The sequence below is a fragment of the Aphelocoma coerulescens genome, chromosome 6 (genome assembly GCF_041296385.1).
Source record: "Aphelocoma coerulescens isolate FSJ_1873_10779 chromosome 6, UR_Acoe_1.0, whole genome shotgun sequence".
NCBI lineage: Eukaryota > Metazoa > Chordata > Aves > Passeriformes > Corvidae > Aphelocoma > Aphelocoma coerulescens.
In genome coordinates, this window is record NC_091020.1 from 30,126,101 (window position 1) to 30,143,560 (window position 17,460).

General features: G+C 38.9%; 1 pseudogene; it reads left to right on the forward strand.

The window, feature by feature from the left end:
- Nucleotides 1-991: 991 nt before the first annotated feature.
- LOC138112896 (pancreatic lipase-related protein 2-like) lies at nucleotides 992-12,340 on the forward strand (annotated as a pseudogene).
- Nucleotides 12,341-17,460: the final 5,120 nt, after the last annotated feature.

Sequence of the window (17,460 nt, forward strand, 5' to 3'; positions counted from 1 at the left end):
CAGCTGGGAATCCAAGCATTGTGGAGCAGCAGAGGGCAGGCACAGTGCTGTCCTGGTTCTCTCCAGGCTCCTCAAAGAGCTTCTGCAAGGTTTGCCACAAGCACCTGGGAAGTTGACCCTGAGAACTTGCTCTGAGCCTTGCCAAGGTAAAATGGGATGCACTGGAGCCAAGAACATCTAAGGAACTGAAATAAGGATCATGATGATGAGGTGTAGGGTATTTGGTGAGTGGTTGGAGGAGAGGAGATGGAAGCAGGACATTCTTGAACCTGCACTTGGCTTCACAGGGGTGAACTCTTTGCTCCCAACAGTGTATTATGGACTTCAGGGGACTGGGAAGACTGGTCAGGAAGGGGATGCAGGACTCTGCCTGTGCAGCACTGGTTGGATGATCTGGGCATGACATTAGATTTTTAAGAATTATCTATTTTCCTCTGAAGATAAGTTGCTTGTGGTAGTAGTGAGGGTGTACTTAAAGACTTTCCCTGCTTCCCCTAGGAGTAAATGATGGGTTCCATTTACTCCAATGCTTACCTATCAGCTGGTGATTAAGTGATCACACAGATGGGGGCTGATAAGCATACATGGCTGATAGCAATGATCAAAATGAGTTTTCAAGACTATCTATATGATTTAGAAGCACAAATTAATTTTGTTCTAGGGGTTTTTTAAATACAGTTGTGGAATGACAGTTCTGTGAGTAACTTTTCTGTGAAATCCTAGGACAAACTTCACTCTGTAAAAAGATGTTGTAAATCCTGTAAGAATTTAATTTGCATGCCCATAAACTGCAGATCTACAGAGAAAATAAAGTTTCTGTTTGTCAAGGACAGGAAGATGATCTTCCTAAACAATACCATGATTATGCAAAATCTCCATGGCAAGCAGAAATAATCCCAAAGATATTTTCTTGAAATCTTACTATCTTTGAGAAAGTGTGGCTTTTTTTGGATCTAACTCAGTAAATGACTGAAGTACTAAGTTTCAAGGGGGTTTAATGGGTTAAGGGAACCTTTAGGTGAATTCCAGGTTCTAATTTCAGTTATGTTTGAATTGTGTTCTTATTCACTTCAGATGTTTGCAGTATGGATCACTACTCTTTTTCTTCTCAATGCAGCCAGAGGTGAGACATATAATGAATAAAGTCTATAAACAGTAAAAATTATGTGCAGCTTACACCAGGATATCCATATTCTAGAAAAAGTATGTTCACTGGAAATGATTTAACATAATTCTTCATTAGGACCACTGAGTCATGTCATGTCTTTCCCCCATTTACCCACTCCTCTTTAATTCTGTAAAGGTTTTTGTAGCTAGCAAACAGAACGGGAATTAGAAAGGTATTTTTATATGTGAGTTGATAATGAAATTCTTCCAGAACATTTTTTCCCTGCCCACCCTTAATGCACTCATGGTAGCTACAACCCTGGCAGTGAGAGCCTGGGCACCTACTCTTCACAGTGCTATGCAGAGAACAAGAAAATAGTCTTGATCCAAAATACCTCTTTAATGACAGGAAGGAATAGTCTTTTTAATAGCAATAAAAATTATTTGGGATTTCACAACTGTTGTGCTGTAACAGTGTGGAAGGATGACAATTAATGGCAACACCTGCATGTCATATTTGCACCATTACTGTATTAAAGGCACAATAGAAATTGGGAAACTGGTCCTTCAGGCACAGACCACACTTCCTGAGGCAGTGCTTTGCTCTGAACTTCCATTCAAATTCCACTTTACTTTTTTCACTAAAATCTTATGGTGATAAAAAAAATAAGGGAGATGTTTAATGTCCATTGTGGAGCAACCAGAGGTGTCTATTTTAATGTTTCCATTTCTTTTTGCTCCTTCATGAACTGTTGTGCAAGAAATAACAATTTAGGTAATCCCTGGAGCATTCGAAGTGATTTGAAGGGCTACTTTGTGCTCACAGCAAAAGCTGGTTTCTTCTCTGGATCAAGATTTTATTGTCTTTTTCCAAGGGCTGTGGTAACAATGTGTTCAACTAAACACATATTTCATTCTCCTGAGTTTGCCAAGCTGAGCTCCAGGGTCTGTTTGCTGCAGGAAGCACTCCTGAAGTTCAAGTCCTTGCTACAAGCACCAGAGCACAACTGAGCCCCCTAATGAAAAACGCTCACAAGTGCCAAATCTGAATCAGGCACGTTTGTCTTTCCTGGAGTAAACACTCTCCTGCCAGCTTCATGTACAGAACCTGTGACATTCCCAGAACACTAATACCTTTCTTTGTGTACCCCAGGGAGGGAAGTTTGCTACAAAAGGCTTGGATGCTTTTCAGATAGCCCCCCTTGGGCTGGGATCCCGGGGAGACAACTGGCAGGCTTGCCCAGCTCTCCAGATGATGTGAACACAAATTTCCTCCTTTACACCAGAGATAACATGGTGAAATACCAAGTAAGAAACTGCTTTGTTTTCAAATTCTGACTGTGTACAATACATTCAACAAATTCTAGGGACAGTTTCTTTTCTCACATATGTTTGCTCTTAAGACTCCCAGGAGACCCTCCAATTCTATATTAGACACATGATGATTTTCTTCCATCTTTTTTCCTTTTTCCTCATTTCAGCTCTCTGAGAAGCCAGGTATATTTACAACATATTAATCACAGCCCTCCAACACAAGTTATTACATGTAAAAGGCTCCAGAGTTAAGGGGTTTTATATAAATGGCAGTCACAAACAGTGGAAGTGTTTATTAAGTCACTTCAGAACAAGTCCAACTCCTCCAGCTGAGAGGGCCGATGAGGTTTTAACAAATCAGTCTTTCACTGAAGGTGAGATGTGTGCTAATTAGTGCATGACATCCCACTTTTAAATCAACAAAACCATAACAAAAAATATGTAAGAGCTAGTACTCAGAATTTCTTTAAAAGAAAATAATGTTTTCTTTCTCAATGCACACCAAAATACCTACAGCCTCTGACTTTGTAAGCCTGGTGGGCTTTCCCATAAAATATAAATGAAGCAATGAAGGTCTTATCTTCAAAGGAAAAAAGAAAGAAAGATCAGTATAGTTTCAAAGTCAATCACGTAATGCCTTTCAGAAGATGCTATCTTTGCATATCTATGGCCAAGTTTGATAAAATCTTGTACTTACATAGCATGTTGTACCAGTATATCTCAAAGCAGTGTGCAAAAGATGCCAGTATCATTAGTTCAATTAACCAGAGGAAGTGAATCATTTGTTGAAGTGATTAATTGATTTCCCCTCAAAAAAGTCAGTTTAGGAATGAGAAATAAGACCCATCTCTTGAGGGTTCAGATCTATGCCTTAAACCATCGGGGTACTCTGCCCTTTATCAAAATGTAGTGGGATGGATCAGTCACATCCTTGTTTTGTTTCTTGGTTGTTTGGTTTTTTTGGCACAGAAAATTTCAGCCACGAACCCTTCAACTCTAAAAGCTTCGAATTTCCGACCACACAGGAAAACTCGCTTCATTATACACGGCCACCTTGCTGGAGCAGATCTCCCCTGGATAACGAGCATATGCAGGGTAGGTACAACTATTGTTTGACAGTCATTCTGTATTTGAAAAGTCTTGTATTTGAAAGTCTAAATATCCACCTCTGGCTTAAAATCCCCATGTGAAATTTACACCTCTGTTCCCTTGTTAATTCAGGGCATATATAAGGAACACAAAAGTCAGAATGAAGCCCAGTTCCACATGACCACCCTCTTGTTCCTGGCTATGAGTACAGTGCACTTGAGTTTTCTGCTGAATGCCCGTTTGCTGCATTCACCTCCACAGGGAAAGCTATAATAAACTGATTTTTCAATTCCTTGCCAATAATAAAGGCGGGAAAAAAGAGTAAGTTTTCTCACCTCAGCAAAAGGTCACAATAAACGTGTCAGTTTCAGTGAGACATTTGATCTAATAAAACCAAAAGGCTTTGTTCAGCAGATTGGTTTCATTTTACTCTGGCACATTTCAAAAATGAAATTTTGTCAGAATAGAAAACAAAATCAGGAAGTTCCATTGGCAGAAGTGGATAAATAGAATATTTTGGTTATAATGTATGAATTTAGGGCTGAACAATGCAAGCACAAATTTGAGAATCCTTTTAGACAGTCCAAGCATAAAAAATTTGAAGAATAAAGCCTGGACCTCTTTTGGTAACAGGGGTACTGTCATCAAGAGAAGTTGGTACCTTAGAGCCAACCAAGGTGTCTGGAATGGAAAAAGGAGCTGAAGGAAGCTTGTGAGTGTCCTCTAATCACTGGTTCAACTCTGCCTCCTTGTGTTGATCTTCAGCATCAGTAGGAATTACTAAAGATGTGTCTTCACTGGCTGCACAAACAGAACAAAATATAGTTTACATATGCCCTGCTACAATTGTAATTAACTCCTGTTTGCTTCTTCTCTGTTGCTTTCCTGTTCTCCACCAGTTCATGTTCCACACTGAAGATGTGAACTGCATTTTGACAGACTGGAGGGGAGGCTCCAGTGGTCTGTACACAGACGCCGTCAACAACGTCCGCATTGTGGGGGCTGAGCTGGAGTACCTGGTGAACTTCCTCGAGGTAAAAATATCCCTGGAATGTGAAAGCCAGTGCATATTCCACGTGGTAAAGGTTGTGCTCAGAGTGGCACCTTCAGGTTTGATCCAATAGAGCCGGGAAGAACAAGAAGTACCCAGTAAAACAGCTCAAAATATTATAGAAGGACTCTAATCCCACACAAATGAAAATACCTGCTTTAGTGTCATAATCAATTTTGAAAACCTACTCTAATATGACTTTTCAGCAGTTCAAAAGTTTAAAAATCTGAAATGAAGAATTGAATCCCCTAGATTTAGTATATCAGGACAAGATGGTAAATAGCCATGAACACCCTGAGAAGGAGGAGGAGTGGGATGAATGGGGAGTTGCTTCTCTTTAGGCAGAGATCCCATCACCCAGAATTGTAACTTTCCACCAGGACACTCACCTCCATCACCCAGTGGTCTGGCCATGTCCTGGCACTGCATGGGGACATGCTTCAGTGTCACTGGTTTGTATCCCCACACTGGTTTATTCTCTTTTCCTTAAATCTTCACAGAAAGACTATGGCTACTCTCCTGCCAACATCCATTTCATCGGCCATAGTCTTGGAGCCCACGTTGCAGGGGAGGCAGGGAGGAGGAAACCTGGCATTGGAAGAATAACAGGTACTGCAGCCATTTCAGCAGATAAAACTTTCTATTTTCACACAAGAGAACTGAAGAATCACTGCTGCTTTATAAACATACAATGCAGACTGCAATGTGCTGGCTTGTCATAAATAAAAATGTCCAGCCAGATGGAGGCACACAAGTCATGAAACAGTCACACATCACTTTATTTTAAAAACTCACTATTTTCTGTTTTGCTTCTCCCCCAGTCAGTTCTTTTCTCTGCATAGACATTGCTTTGTCTAAGCCATGCACACAGTGAGCAGTCACACAAGCAACTCAGGGAAACTGGGATCAGAGCTGTGTTTCTTTATCTCCAAAGAGACCTCACTGACACTGAAGTGAAGGGATACCATTTTCAACCAAGATATTCTGGAAATAAAAATAGATTTCTTGCAAAAAAAAAAAATCATAAATAAATCTACATGCTCAGAGTAACATAAGAAGATTTCATATTTTTCAATAAAATGACAAAAAAAGCCCAACAAACCAAACCTCTTCTTATATCATTGTTCCCAGAAATAAACCAAGCAGCCATCAGCATTTTACTGTGCTGCAACGCCTTCAGTCAGCTTTCTATTAACACCCTGCCAGTTTTTCTAGCTGTGGACCACAAAATGGATTTTTATATGTGGAGAAAAGGCAGAAATGTAATGCCCTATAGTGTACACAACCTGCATGTTATATATATACAGTATTATTTACTCAATCAGATGTATCTCCATTCACTTAGGTTTGGATCCAGCTGGGCCCCTTTTCCAGTACACTCCCACAATGGTTAGGCTGGATCCTTCAGATGCAAAATTTGTTGATATAATTCATACTCATGCTGGCCATCTTTTCTTTGACTTTGGTAAGTTTCCATGCAAAGGCTGCCATTGGCATATAGGTTGGCCACAGAATACCTGAGAGTGATCTGCCAGGATCCATTGTGCATTTCAGCTCCAGGGATACTTCAGACTTGTGGGCACCTGGATTTTTACCCAAATGGTGGGAAGAAGATGCCAGGATGCAACCAGCTTCGTGTGCCTCCTGCAACTCGGGATATCAATGATCTGATGAGAGGTAAATGTATTTTAAAGAAGTAATACCTCATAAGTTACAGTTAGAAACAAAGGCTAGGATAAGGTAAGACCTTTGAATGTATGTGTTAGTTATATAGCTCAGATTTGGAATAAGGAGACAATGCTCAAAAATGGAACATTTAAAGCTGCCTCTGAAATACCCTCCACTTTTCTTTTGTACTAACCAAGGCAAATTCCAGATGAAAACTTCAGTTAAAGCATGCAAAATTGTTCATCACAAGCTTTGTAAGAGCCTGCCACTGTGCTGACAGGCTGACCTCAGTGGGAATTCCTCACACGAAGGACTGGGAAAATTTCATTCATGGGTAATTCAAAAATACGTATTTCAAAATCTGAGCTCTCCTTCTCTCTAGGAAGACATCACTCCCAATATTACTGGGATTCATCCATGCCATTAAGCTTTAGTCTCTTCAAAGGGAACAGCCCAAGGTCAGAAATATAAAAGATGATAAAATGACTGCTCCATTAGTAGTTCTTCAAAGAAAGCTGGGCAGTTAATCAGAATTACCCTGGGATCCAGTACAATAGATCCACAAAATCCTGTCTTCTGATCCTAACCTACAGAAATGAGCACATCTGGTATTCACAGCTAAATTTTTTGAAATCCCTACCACTAGTCAAATAATTTGCTTTCAGAAATGCTCCCCCTTAGAACTGGTCAAGAACTTAATAACAAAGAGAACTGAAACTGGCTGGGCTCAAAGTCACTTGGAACAAAACCACTTTCCAACTTGAATGCATAAAATGTCTGCATTTTCAAAAAAAAAATCAATATTTTCCAGAGACATTTCACAAGGCTCTTTGCAATGTTTTGTCTTGAAGGAGAAACTCAGCTTTACTGAACTTGAGCAGGTGGAGTTGGTTGTTCATGCAGCTCCTAAAAATGGAGCCAGCCGTAACTCCCTCCTCTTGGTTAAACCTTACTTTGTTTGGTGACCTCTCTTTTCTTTGCTAATGTTTACATTTATGTAGTGCTTCTATGTATGAAGTGCTTTAGAAAGAATAGTTAGTGACTTTTTTCCTACAGTTTTTGATGCAGTAGAGAGACTCTAGGTGTTAAGTGAATTTGCCACTAACACAATTGAGCCAGCTGTAAGAGCCAAAGGTTTAAAAGCACAAACCCTTCTGAATTAGAAGGAGCTGTAAAGAAAGCATACTCAGGAAGCTGTGATGATGCAACTATTCTCAAGAAAAACAGAAAACAAGCACTTTTCAGAGAGGTTTTAGTATGTTTTTTCTTCTTTCCTTATGTAAAGAACAATGTGCCGCAACACCAACTGCTCTATCTTTAAGATGCATAAATATTGCTATTAAAGGAACTTTTGATTCCACTATAAACTGTGCTAGCTTGCAACTACTTCAGTGCCTCCCAGGCTTCCCCCTGTGGTTTGGTGAGCCCCCACCACACGCTGAAGCAGAATAGAGCCCATTTTCATACCACCAACCTAACATTAGTATACTGTGTTTTGATGTAGGAGAGACCTCGGAATCAAGGAAGACAACATTTGTTATAAGGGATGTGTAAATATAACCCAAATACTACTTTCTTCTTTCCTTACTAAATGCTTATAAATTTCAGTCTGATGGGAAAAAAGTCTTGTTTCCAATAGTTCTGACAAAATCAAGGACACGCTGCCAAACATCCTGCTTTTCAGAGAATTTCACAGAATTGCTATCAAATGATGGCAGATTTTCTAGAGCTTAAAACCACCAAAAGCCACTGAGTTTAAAATAATTGCTAAAATTACCTTTAATTCTAGAAATTAGTGGAAACTGTGATTTTACAGAATACCATGTTGTGATAACAGTGAAAAAAGGAAAACTACTTCATTGTAACTACCCTATGCTTTGCAAAAACTGTAGCTGTGAAATATTCCTGTCTTTGAAATATCAAAGGGGAATACTCCTAAATGCTTCTTGTTTCACCTTGGTGCATCTCCACCTCTCTTAAAAATTACCTCTTTCCAATAGAAAAAAATACATAAAGGCATAAGTACACTTTCTTACTACAAAACCAAATAATTCACACTTTAAATGTTTTTTAGTTATTGCTATTTCTTTTACCTGAAACATCAGTCTATGTGCAAGTGCTTTTGAGGAAAAGAGACTCACAAATGTTGCTTTGGCATGGACTTTATATTAATGTATGGCTTTAATGGCTTTTTATCTGTTGGGTTTTTTATTGTTTTTTTTTTTCCTCCAGCATACAGATCTTTTGGATGTGGACATAAAAGAAGTCTCAGGTATTATGCTGAGAGTATCATCACTCCAAATGGATTTGCTGGGTACCAGTGTGACACATACCGAGAGTTTGTGCTGGTAAGTACCAGGTCTGTATTTATCTGAGGGCCTATGGCCCTGCCCTTCTCCTTTTAATAATTTCTGGGACAACTTCTACATTTGGGATCATGGGATATGGGCACAGGGAACATTCAGAACTACTGACTAACTTCATCCAGACCATAGCCAAACCCAGGCAATTTCACAACAGACAAGTGATGATGATAATTTAGCCTTTTATTCACCAAATGCACAAATAGCCAAAGGTCCACAAATACCAGTTTGAACAGAACCTCCCAAATACCAAAACTGAACTCCCTAAATGTAGCAATGCTATTTTTTCCAACTGCAATTAATCTGCTTTCTTGGTTATCTTTTTTTACTTTTTTTTTTAATGGATGTCAAGGTCTTGATCTGATTGTCTGATCTATGCAGGTAAATTAATTTCATTAAGGCTCTGCATGGGAATAAAAGTTGAAGAGCAGACAGAACAAATCCCAAATTGAAAGCCCAACCTTCAGTATTCCTAAACATAAATATTTTTACCATATCAGTTAGATATCCAGCCAGCCCTCCTTGGAAATGTGGTTACTCATCCTGTAACTAGCAGAAAACCTTCCAGTGGACCCTGTGAAAGATGAATATATTACCTGGATTTTACAGGTCAGGTAGCAAGGCACAACATTTTTTATGGTATTTATTTATGGTCTCTGAAAGACCACAGGGAATTGGGCCAGATTTCCAACCTGTTTCTGATTTTCAATCAGATGAAATAAGCTGACTGACCATCTCAATTTTTTTTCCAACTACAATGATAAATACTGAAGATATGATCTGAACTGAGAAGCAAATACCTCTTATTAAAAAAGAAAAGCTGGGAAAAAGCTGAAATACCCTAATTTCTTAAAATTTAAGAGGCAAGATTAAAATAGGTAATGTCTTATAACACGCATTTTTATTTTCCCCCCAGGGAGACTGCTTTCCATGTCCAGAGGAAGGATGCCCACTGATGGGTCATTATGCTGATAAGTTTTTAGATAAAACTGGGAAAGAACAGCAAAAGGTTTATTTAAACACAGGGCCCTCCCCTCCATATGCTCGTAAGTGCTCATTTTGTGTTTTTTTCTAAAGTGGCAATGAATTATGTGTGAAAAAGGGCCTTACACTTCTGCAGAGCTGCTGCAGTTAACAAGTTGCACTCAATAAAACATCTAGAATTTCAGGTGTTAGGAACATGCAGTACCAGCATTATTTGGGAAAGCCAAATGATGCTCACCTTTGGGTTAAATTTGATTGTTACATGATGGCTTCAAAACATAAAGCTATAAAGCTGAAATTGGGAGAAATGTTATCCTGAAAGTGCATAATTTCAAATTTTAAAATGTTGCATTGTTTTTATTGGCAAAAGTTTATAAAACTGGAGCATTTCAGGATATTTTTGCCAAGCTCATCAAGTCAAAATGGCAGGGAGCTATAAGAAACACAGTTTTAGTTGTGATTAATGTAGAAACAGCCACAGGACTGGGAAATAGGAAAATTAACAAATAAACTGTAATTCATCACAGGTGTTTGCTTATAAGCATATTTATGCAATCCTTTTCTCTCTCTTAGAGACACTGAAACTTAAAAGAAATTTTCCCCTTAGGAAAGAAATCTCCTTACAATCATAATCCATTTGATTCTGTTTTCAAAGGCTGGCGAAAAGAGATACATGTCAAAGTGTGTGCAACAGAAACCATGAAGGGAAATATAGACTTAGCCTTGACTGGAACTAATGGGATCAGGAAGAAATATACCATTGACAAGTAAGTTTAATGTGGCTGTTGAAAACGTGGCTCTATCATTGTTATCATATGGAATGTATACACAGCTATTTTTACATGCCTCACCTTGTTCTGTGTGGTCTGTGATTTACACTGGTTATAAAAGTAGCTGTTAAGTGATTGAAGTTCCCCGTGCTACAGATTGTGGTAAAAATCTGCTTGCTGGTCTCCATTTTTTGTTTGTTTTCTGAGGTTGATGTTAGCACAGCAAAGTGGGCAAGAGCTGTGTGGCTGCTACTGGACTCAAATATGATTTGGTGATCTCTGAGAGGACAAAGAGCTCAGTGATGCACAGTAATTTAATTATTCCCTCCTCTGGGGAGTACGTGAATAAGAAAGTTGCAGCTTGCCCATGAACTGTGCTGGAATATGGGATTCCTGTCCACTCAGCCTGGCTTCTTCCAGTAAATGTGAATTTAAATCTCAATAAACAGACGCTGGTCAGCAACCCAGCTTCAGTATTACAAAACCAACCTCCTCTGTGTTTGAACACAGCCCTGTAACTGGTCTCTGGTTATAAATACACCACTGCAGCAATACACCTGTGGATAATTTCAGTGTTAATGCCACACTGCAAGGTGTGTTCTGTTAGAGTAAACAGTGATAGCACAGAAGGCACAAATGTAAACTATAATTTTCAATTTCCTTCATGGTTGAGAGCAACCAGAAACATTGAGAGAACTTTTTGACTTGGATTTATTTGAAGATAGATCTTATTTTTCAAAAGTAATGTATAGAATAAACCACGGCCATTCTGACAAAGACTGTGCTAACTGATAGAAGTGTTTTCATCCTGAAAGGCACAGGAATTTCAGCAACTCTATTAAAAAAGTTCATAAAATTATGACAATAGTATTCAAAGCTCCAACTCCCATGGCAGCCCACAGCTTATCTCCCTTACTGCCTATACTCAAGCTTTTCTTTTCCCCATCATTTGTGTAGAACACTGAGCATCATTTCTATGCTTTTCCTTTGGCAGGGGAACTTTCAAACCAGGTAACACATACTTGAACTACATTGATACAGAAATTTCTGGGAACATTTCAAAAGTTGAGTTTCTCTGGAAAAAGCATCTAGGTCATGTAGACAGAGGCTGCATGGGAGCTGAAGAAGTCACGATAATATCTGGGGAAAATGGACATATGTAAGTACATAAGCTAATGGTGATCCAGAAAGGCAGAAGTTTTTCTCCTAAATTGCAGTTTCATGTGCCCAGCTCTCGATTAGCACACAGCACAGCACACAGAAACATCTCTGCAGGGTTCAACATTGTACCTGCCTGGGCAGGGTACTTCAGGCTGACTCCAACCTGAGCCCATGGGCCTGGCAGCCACTGGCATTTGCAGGACATTAGATACACTTTTGGAGCACACCCCTTGTTTAGTTTTAACCAAAATTAATCCAGTTGATGCGTCCACCCCACTCTGTCATGTAAACCAAAGTGTGGTAAGTGGGGAAAACAGAGTGAGCAATTCCCTTCCAAAGCACACTCCTGTCCCAAATGAAAATGCTAAGGGAGCCTGATCATAAAGGCAAACACATCCTAAAAGTTAATAATTAGTCATTAACTAGTAAGTCTTAAAAAAAAATAATTTGATACCATACACTTGATATTCTCAGTCTACTGGAACTCATGCTTTGACCTAACATGAAATAAAATTTATATTGGCTATGTTGGGCTGCTGCTACGATAATGTCCCATTTTACTGACAAATCTTTTCCCCCCTTCTCAGGTCCATGTTCTGTGGGTGTGGAGCTGTGTAGCCCAGCATGTGGCAAGCCCTGGCTCTTTGCTGAGGCTGGGCCAGGAATGCCTGGAACACTGTGGCAGCCCTCACCAGCTGGAAGAGGACAGCAGCAAAGGGTTAATGAGGCTCCCTCAACAGACTTTGAGAAATTTGCCCAGCCCACTACAAAAGCTCTATTTCCCAGTTAGTGCTGTCAGCTTTTCTCCACACAGGGCAGTTACACTCCTGTGAACTCTGGTCATGATGACAGATAACATGTATGTTAATAGGAACTAGCTGGGCTTCTTTTCTATGCCTGAAACAGGCATCTTCTTTATCAAAACTGTACTGTGCTACTGAGAAACTTGAATTTTCGGGCAGCCTTCAATAAGGAACTATTTTCTCTTTGTCAGTGAAGCTGGATTTTCCAACACTGCTTTGCCTTTCTGATGATGCTGAGGTCAGGCTTGAGCTACATTATTAGTATTAGCATTGCCACTCCAAATTTGTCAGAGTTTTGATTGTACTGATTAGCAAAACCACTGAAAGTTATCAGCATCAGCCAAAATAAGCTTTGTTTCAACACAAGCTATCCACAAAAATTGTTTCATTTTTTAATTACCAGCTGTTGTCTAAGGCATGCAAATAATTCTTGCCTCTGATGTGAGGTTTATCATTTGGGTGCAGAAATTATGTGTATCAATCACATTGGGCAACTCTGTTCTGTCCCATCCCAACACCTAGCTATTCCAGAACACTTGCAGTGAGGTTCACCAAAAGGTGTTGGTGAGTTACACAAGGCTGAATGTGGTTGATGAACAGGTGTGTTTCAAATTATGCAGCAAGACCTTTGAGATGTCAGAACCCTGTCACCTCCTGTGAAGCTTCCCGAAGGATCTTGCTCAGGATATTTGATAAATCAGGTGTCTGCCTTCCCAGAGCCACTCCTTAGTACCCTTCATTTCTCATCTCCCCACAAGCAGGGTGGGACCAGAAATCATCTTGAGCAGGAAATTCATCCTTCTTTACCCCTTAAGGAAACTTCTTGGCAAGATGCCCTTCTTGAGCAAGAAGGGGCTCCCTCTTCTGTGCTCCCATGGAGATATAAAAGAACCCCAGATACTTCTACACAGATGGGAAAAATCTGTAACTGGTAATTACCATAAACTGTGCGTGGCTCTCTGCCCCAGAGTTGTACAAATTAAGGAGACTCTATTATTTTGCCTTTCTTACAGTCAGGAAATGAAGCCAAATAAATGTAAATATTTTCCTCAGGATCACAAAAATGTGTGCAGCAGGGCCAGGAACTGGGTTTAATGGCATGAACAGGAGTGTGATTAGTGCCATGTAAGGGATCACTCCTCACAGGAAGGAAACAAAGTCCTATTGGACTCAAGATTTCTCTAAAGCCCATCCTCTCCTGGCTCCATACCTGACTGTGCCACTTTTGCAATTCTAAAAACTAATTTGATGTTTTTGTGAATGATAAATCATATTCTTTCAAAAATACAAGTTTCATTTTGTTTAATTTTAAGCTATAGATTTCAACAGTGTTCTGATAAAATGTGACAGTTCATATAGGCTGCTGATTTGTGCTACAAGTGTGGTACAGCTGATTAGAGCACTTAAAAATATGCATTTTTCTCACCCAACCAGTTCAGCTAAAACTAAAACATTGCATTATTTTCCTCCCCTTGTGTTGTTCTGTTTTCATTCTTTTCATATGGTATTTCTTGAGTTAATTTTTATTCTTTGGTATAGTTGACATCAACACAGCCCTTCTTTGCTAATGTATTCTTAGACAGAACAAGAGAGATTTATTTTTATAAGATAAAGGTGAAAAAAGATCGTATTGACAGCAGCTGTGTGTTGCTGGTAGCAAATAATCTTCCTCTTTATTTCTTCCTCTATTTAAAATTTAAAACTGTTCCTTGTATGAAATCTTTGGATACTAACACTTTGTATTAATGGTGCTAGTCCGAATAATGCAAGGGTTTGATATTTCATGAGACAATCTGCCTTTTACAAAGCCCTGGACAGGCAATTCTTTCATATCTTTACAATAAGGTAAGCCATCTTTTCAAAACAATTTAAATTGAATCTTTAAAATGTCAAGTGAGACACAGCATTCAATATGTTTGGCTGTCACGTGGAAAGGTAGAGCTTTTTAAAATCAAATGTGCCTCATTTCTCCAGGAATTTAAGGACATATTATGATTTGCATTCAGTCTTTTACATTATTTAAATATTTTGACAAACTATAAGTGCTTGAGAATTACAATAAAAATTTAATTTTACACTACTTAAGCATGTGTTCACTACAAAAATTATGCCAAACATCAATTGATAAGAAAGCCATTATGAAGATTTCAGCCTCAGTCACTTCTCTCTTGTGACACTCTTTCAACAATGGAGTAAGGTAAAACAACTACAAAAAAAAACCTCTTCAGCCTTTTATAGAAAAAGGGACTGCAATAATTAGCAATCCAAAATATGAACTCATGGTCCACTTACATCATCTCTATGTACTTTAAATGTGATGCAAAGAAAACAGTTTTAGGAGAAAACCTATGCTTGTCATAAAGGCATATGTGCAGGTGTGCTAATGAGAAAAGGGCCATTTTTGTCAGAATTCCCTGTTTACAAAACCAAAATACTTTACTGCATAGCACAGCAGTTTTTCTTCTCTCCAAAATCACAGCCTATCAAAATACATCTCATAAATATTTGTGAGCCCAGAGCTAAAATAACAAGAATAATTAAAATTAACTGAATAGGACTAAGAGGCAGAGATCTCAGCATTCATATTGTGCAGTTTTCCTGCTTTTGATCCTATCTTAATCTGTGATTTTTAGATTTTTTTACACTACTCTAATACACTACAATATATTATATATATATTGATAAAATCCTCATAAAATAACCAGAAATTTTTATGACTAAGCCTACCAGGGTCCTTTGGTTTTTCATCCTTGTTTTTCTTTCCTACAGCAGGCTCCAATTCTCAAATATGTGTCTATTTATAGAAATTTTAAAAGGCCTTTGGAAGGTAATTTTGCTGAGACTTTAATGCAGTCAGGGTATTCTGTGTAGCCCTTGGGTCTAACAGTTGTTTGACAGGCTGCTGGGACAGAAGCAAAGCCAAAAATCTTTGCACATTCCCAACATTTGAGTTATTCTTCCATAACCAAAGCTGACTGAAGTTGGAGTTGCCACTAAACAACTGACCTATAACTGACCTATCAGTAAATCTGTCTGGATGGAGTCCCTACAAAACTTGGGGCTCTGTTATTCTCCTTTTGTCATAACACAGTATCAGGGAACTTTGTAATTTCAAGCAGTCTCCAAGCTGCTTTAAGTTGCTCTGTTTCCAGTAATTAGGGAGCAGAAGCTGATACCACGTCCAAATCTCTCTTTGTGGCATATTTCCAGGACAAAACAGAGCCAATAATCTGCTCTTTATCTTCAACTATCAAGGATATAAAACCTTCCAGAAAGAACATGGCTCATCACCAGCCCTTGCACAAACAGAGCACGCCCATGTTGCTGTGCTGAGGAGCACAAACCTCTCCTCCCAGCTGCCACAAGGGTCTTGCAACACCGGAAGCATAAGCAATATGTGAAAATACAGGCTGGCAGTGGTGTCATCCCAGAGTTTTTCCCTTTTTTTGTGGCACTAGGAAAGCTTGGGGCCAAATGCAGATGTCCAGAGCTCTAGATGATTAGCTTTGTTCTGAGCCACTGGGCTGTAGATGAGCTTCTCAGATCCATGCTTTTATGAAAATACATATTCAAGATTTGCTTCTGCCTTTCAATTACCAAGGCAAATCTATAGTTACTCCCTTTTCTCTCACCTGATTCTTTCAAACAAGTTTAACTCTCTAACATTAATAGGATATAAAGCATTCTGAATAATGAACTTCACCCTCTTCCCATTAATTCTGCCCATTACTTGTAAAGAAAATCTGGCTGTACCTAAGGACTCTCCTCTGCCTTAGATTACTTTCACCATCTGCTCTAAAATTCCCCTTTCCTTCAAATACTATATTCCATAAATCTCCAGCTCACAAAACCAATAGTTAATATTATCTTTGCTTGTTTTCAGTGATTTAATTAACAGCCAGCATGTATTATGGAAAATCATAAATATTTATAACTTCCAAAACATTCCTTTAATTGCTGTTGTGTGATACTGGAAAGGATATACTAAGGCAAATTGGTTTTGTCTCTATTTAATTTAAAATTTGTTCACTTGACCAGAAAGAAAACACTGGAGTTAAACAATAGAAATATTGAGCAACTCTTTTATTCTTGGCTCTGCCACTCAGATACTGGAGGTAAGATTCTCCAGGGAGCTGAGTGGTCTTTGTCTATACATATCAGCAATTCCCTAGGGGATGGAATACACAAAGCTATTTCCACATGACCTCCAACCAACTTAAGAAATTCATTAACCATCTTCAATCTAAAATTGAAATGACAGTGAGAAAAATGTTGCTTTTACAGTTTTATACACTTATATTTCTGTGAAAGCCTCAGTAACTTGTATATTGCTGTACTTGAAACACAGTTTCTGAGATTCCTTTGGAGAACATGATTCTCAGTGAGTGTTTTGATTCTCTTTTTCCCACCTATGTGAAGGCCACTGCTACCAAAATGCATTTATGTCCTTGATAATTCTCAGGCTGACATTTATAAAACCACTGGATATGTTCACTTGCACATTCTACAGAGGCAGCTACAAAAGCCAGACTTTTCTTCCTGCTCACTAAAATCTGTTGTTCCTCTTAAAACATAGAAACAGGCCCAGAAAAATTGACCATTCCTAAAAGGAGCTATGCCTCAAAACCCTACTACATGGGTTAGAAATTATTTTTACTATTAATTTTGGCTTGTCATAGTGGCCTACATTAATTCAATCACACCACTGCCTATTCCCTCTGAAATACACTGACAGTGAAATTCAGTGGCACTGTTTCAACACACACACACAAAGACTAACTCTATGGAAAGAACAGCAAAATATTTGAGCATGTCCAGCAATCCTGGTCCCCTAAAAAATGTTTCAAAGGAATCAAATCTCCACACAAAGGTTTCCATCAGATTCTGAAGATGTCTCATCATAAATAGAGGCAGCAGTTTCAGTGGCTGCTTTGCATTTAACTTATGGGCCAGAATTTTGACACAAGGCACATGAGGGCAGATAACATTGCTTATCTCTTTTCCTTGGCTCCCCAAACTCATTCCTGCCCAGACTTATCTAATGAGCTGCATTGTTCAGAGGAGATACGTGTCCCGTACCTGCTGCCAAATCTCCATCTTCCAGTCAATGAAGGTAGATTTGAGGGTTGAGAATTTCTTATTAGCTGGAT